We start from the raw sequence: 5,000 nt of genomic DNA, 5'->3' as shown, positions 1-5,000 counted from the left end.
TGTCCCATAAACAATTTAAAGGGGGGTAATCGAAGTTTCCTTTGGTGGCCTTGGCTGGACACAACGTGCGGACACACACACATACACACACACACAATTAAATGGATTGATAAGATCAGATTACTGATAATGTTTCTTATTAAAGATGTACAGTATTTTTAAGTAAAGCCATGTACAAAAACTTTCTTGTATCTTATCTTTTGGACCTTTTTTTTTAGTTTTTCAGGGGACTAATAGTATATTTAAGTAATAACGAAATAATTCGTTTCACACTGTGAATGGCTTTTAGATAAATAGGAAGATTTTTTTTGGCATATCAGTTGAACATAAAATGTAGCAATAAGGACGATTATTATTTCAAGTTTAAACTCTGAGAAATAGCAAGGTTTTTGGAATTGAAAACAAGATGAGAATAGGATGTACAACAGAGGAAATAGTGAAAATGAAATTAAACAAGTTAGATCTCTTGAGCGGCAACATATCGAAATCTGCTTCAAGGTAGTACTACTAAGAATGATAATAATATAGGTCGTAGGTTGGCCAGGACACCAGCCACCCGTTGAGATACTACCGCTTGAGAGTTATGGGGTCCTTTGACTGGCCAGGCAGTGGTACATTGGATCCTTCTCCTTGGTTATGGTTCATTTTCCCTTTGCCTTCACATACACCGAATAGATTGGCCTATTCTTTATATATTCTCCTCTGTCCTCATACACCTCACAATACCTATATTACCAAATAACTTCTCTTCTCTCAAGGGGTTAACTACTGCACTGTAATTGTTCAGCTGCCACTTTCCTCTTGGTATGGGTAGAAGAGACTCTTTAGCTATGGTAAGCAGCTCTTCTAGGAGGACACTCCAAAATCAAACCATTGTTCTCTAGTCTTGGGTAGTGCCATAGCCTCTGTATCATGGTCTTCCACTGCCTTGGGTTAATAGTTTTCTTGCTTGAGGGTACACTTGGGCACACTATTCTATTTCATTTCTCTTCCACTTGTTTTGTTAAAATTTTCATAGATTATATAGTAAATATTTATTTTAATGTTGTTACTATTATTAGAATATTTTATTTTTCCTGTTTCTTTTCCTCACTGGGCTATTTTCCCTGTTGGAGCCCCCGGGCTTATCCAACTAGGGTTGTAGCTTAGGGAGTAATAATAATGATAATAATATTCTGTCCTCATACACCTTACAACACTGAGAGTACCAAATAATTCTTCTTCGCTTAAGGGGTTAACTACTGCAGTGTAATTGTTCATTGACTATTTTCCTCTTCGTAAGAGTAAAAGAGACTGTACAGCTCTTCTAGGTTAAGGTCACTTTAAATTTAAAGCACAGTTCTTTAGTCTTGGGTATTGCCATTGCCTCTGTACCATGGTCTTCCACTGTCTGGGGGTAGAATTGTCTTGCTTGAGGGTACACTTGGGCATACTATTCTATCTCATTTCTCTGCCTCTAATTTATGAAAGATCTATTTTGATGATGTTGCTGTTCTTAAACATTTTATTTGAATTGTTCATTACTTCTCTTGTAGATTATTTATTTCATTATTTCTTCTCCTCAATGGGCTATTTTCCCCTGTTGGAGCCCTTGGCCTTATAGGATCCAGCTTTTCCAAATAGGGTTGTAACTCAGCTAGTAATGATAACAACAACAACAACAATAATATTGATAATAATAATAATAATAATAATAATAATAATAATTATTATTATTATTATTATTATTATTATTATTATTATTATTATTATTATTATTATTATTATTATTGCTACGGCTGCGACTAGATCCTAGAGTCTGTTTTCCAGTCATATACTTTCCCCTCATCCGAGTTTACTTTGTTACATCATACCAATTTAAGTCTTTCTCCTTTAGATCTCACTATAAGGCCAAAACTCCGAATTAAAATTTATATATAATTGCATCATTAGCTGAAGGAAGTGAGGCAAAGTAGAGATACATGTGACCTCGGTAGATGAGAGAAACTGTTAATGTATTTGAAAACGGACGTGTTTTGACGGGGATGAAGGCCTCTTCGTGGTATCACCATGACTATACACTGGAAATGGCAACTCTGGAAGCTTGAGCTGTCAGAAATATCGTTATATTGTCACTGCATGTCATCCTTAAACTTTTAGGCCTACATGTAAATTTAACTTGAACATTAAACACTTATGAGATTGAGCTGCAAAATACTGTACCGTATATTTAGAATTAAGGTGTACAGTTAACCTTAACGCAGACAAGATTAAAACACACCCTTCTGTGTGTTGAGCACAGTATGCCGTTACAGTAGGTGAAACTGAAGGTTTTGCAGCGTCCCTTCCGCCTCCAGCTGCTATACTTATTATTATTATTATTATTATTATTATTATTATTGCTTGCTAGGCTACTACCATAATTGGAAAAGCAGGATGCTATAAGCCGAGGGGCTCCAACAGGGAAAATAGCCCAGTGAGGAAAGGAAACAAGGAAAATGAAATAATTTAAACAGTAACAACATTGAAATAAATATTTCCTATATAAACTATAACAACTTTAACAAAACAAAAGGAAGAAAAATTAGAAAGAATGTTGTGCCCGAGTGTACCCTCATGCTTGGTCTCTTTTTCTAATCTGTCCAACTTGTTTAATAATGTCTTGGTCCAGTTTTCACTCCAATTTTAGAATTAAAAGCATTCACCTTCTTGAGTTTTCAGGGAAAAGTAAAAAGATATGTTCAGTAAAACTAGTATATTCGACCAACATTCAAAAAGGTGTTCTCTTGATGGTGATCGAATAAAAATCTTGCTCTACATATAAAATTAATGACAACGGAGAAATCAAAATACTAGACTTGACTCACTTAAATAATTACTCATCACTTAAGGAATGAGTGAAAAATCGCTGTGATTGTATTTTGAAATATGATGGATTAAACAGTCAGAATCATGACCGCAATAAAAAGAGACCTTGGTCTCATTGATAAGGTCACGCACTGGAGGTCATGTACACCGACATGACAACGTATTTACTGCTGTGTATTGTATTGTAAACAGTTACCTGAACATTTGAAAGTAAATGCTATTTAGTAGTTGCCGTGAAGTATGAGAGGTTTGTATTTATGTTAAAGCTAAATTCTTGCTGTGAATCAATTTGAATAGAAATGAAAAAAAGTGGGAACCAATTCGAGGGAATGATGGATAAAAAAAGTTTTAAATTATTTGTAAGTGACAATATGTTTGCAGAACACGGAAGGAGCTTAAAGAACACCGATAGACTTGTTGACATCACTACCTGTACGTTGCCAAGGGATTCGAAGTCCATCTATCATATAAACTGTCTTTTTCCCCTTGTGAATATGATTAAAATTGTTTTTGTGATGTCGAATATTTTCACTGTATTATTATTATTATTATTATTATTATTATTATTATTATTATTATTATGGTGATGACGATGATTATTATTATTATTATTATTATGGTGATGACGATGATTATTATTATTATTATTATTATGGTGATGACGATGATTATTATTATTATTATTATTATGGTGATGACGATGATTATTATTATTATTATTAGTATTAGTAGTAGTAGTAGTAGTAGTAGTAGTAGTTTTCAATGTTACCTGTAGAATCGATGACAACAATGGCACGAGTCTCATTAATAATAACAGTAATACAATGGGTAGCTTCATAGATCAAAAGAATATTTTCTCAGAATAATTCTCTTTACATTCATTGTTCGTATAGATGTCAAATAAAAGGGTATTGATAGATAATTTATGCAATGGTCTATTGCTACCCCGTATGATTCCTTTATGGGAAAAATAGAATGACTGTAGGAGTAAGGGAATATATACTATTCCAGAATATTTGTTTATATGTTAACAATATTAATAAAGCCCAGCAAAATCATATACAAGTAATACGGTTGAATAAGATTTATAAATAAAAAAACGAAGTAGCTTAAATATTTGAAAGAAATCATAATCGTAGTCTTTATGTTCAGATTCATAAATACGGTAAAATTTAAGTAACGAAGGTTTCAGATATACTTATCCACGGTTGAGACACTTTATACTTATGTATTATAGTAAATATTTGTTCATATAAGTACGATCATTGTGTGTTAAAAGAGCTGCTTCAATTATAGACGTACGATTGGGGTGGTATGACATTGCCATAAAATACTATATCTAACATGAAACCTCTCCCCAATTTTGGGGGGTAGCCGACATCCAAAAAGAAACAAAAGGGTATTTTCACTCTTGTTCTTCCTTGCTTGACGAGGGACTCAACAGAGTTTGGTTGGTACTGCTAGGGTGCCACAGCTCACCCTCCTCGTCTTCCACTACAAATGAAGCTATATATGCTGAATCCCCTACTACCTGGTAGTAGATTAGCCAAGGTACAAGCCACCCTTTGAGATACTACCGCTAGAGTTATTGGGTCCTTTGACTGGCCACACAGTACTACATTGGGTCCGTCTCTGGTTACGGCTCATTTCATCTATTGCGACACATACATATAATAATCTGACCTATTCTTTACACATTCTTCTCTCTCCTCATACACTTAACAACACTGAAATTACAACTCTTCCTCTCTCAAGGGGTTGGCTACTACCCTGTGGTTTTTCAATAGCTCTTCTAGGACACTCCAAAATCAAATCATTGTTTTCTAGTCTTGGGTAGTGTCATAACCTCTGTACCATGGCCTTCCACTGTCTTGGGTTAGAGATCTCTTGCTTGAAAGTAAACTCAGGCACACTATTTTATTTTATTTCTCTTCCTCTTGTGTGGTTTTTTTTTTGTAGTTTTTATAGTTTATATGAGAAAGATTCATTTTAATGTTGTTACTGTTCTTAAGATATTTTATGTTAATTGTTCATTACTTCTTTTGTAGTGTATTTATTTCCTTGTTTCCTTTCCTTACTGAGATATTTTTCACTGTTGGAGCCCTTGGGCTTATAAAATCTTGCTTTTCGAACTAAGGTTGTAGCCTTGCTAG

At 34.1% G+C, this 5,000-nt stretch overlaps 2 protein-coding genes across 5 annotated transcripts in view; one reads left to right on the top strand and one right to left on the bottom strand.

Moving 5' to 3' along the window:
* LOC137615337 (galactoside 2-alpha-L-fucosyltransferase SEC1-like) overlaps window positions 1-5,000 on the bottom strand; it is an 84,044-nt gene that overhangs the window by 25,670 nt on the left and 53,374 nt on the right. The window lies entirely within an intron of this gene.
* The window catches only part of LOC137615339 (uncharacterized), a 244,782-nt gene that overhangs the window by 218,662 nt on the left and 21,120 nt on the right, over window positions 1-5,000 (top strand). The window lies entirely within an intron of this gene.

Source organism: Palaemon carinicauda, chromosome 21 (assembly GCF_036898095.1).
Source record: "Palaemon carinicauda isolate YSFRI2023 chromosome 21, ASM3689809v2, whole genome shotgun sequence".
Lineage (NCBI taxonomy): Eukaryota > Metazoa > Arthropoda > Malacostraca > Decapoda > Palaemonidae > Palaemon > Palaemon carinicauda.
The sequence above is the reverse complement of the archived record's forward strand: the minus strand, read 5'-3'. Positions and strand labels throughout refer to the sequence as shown.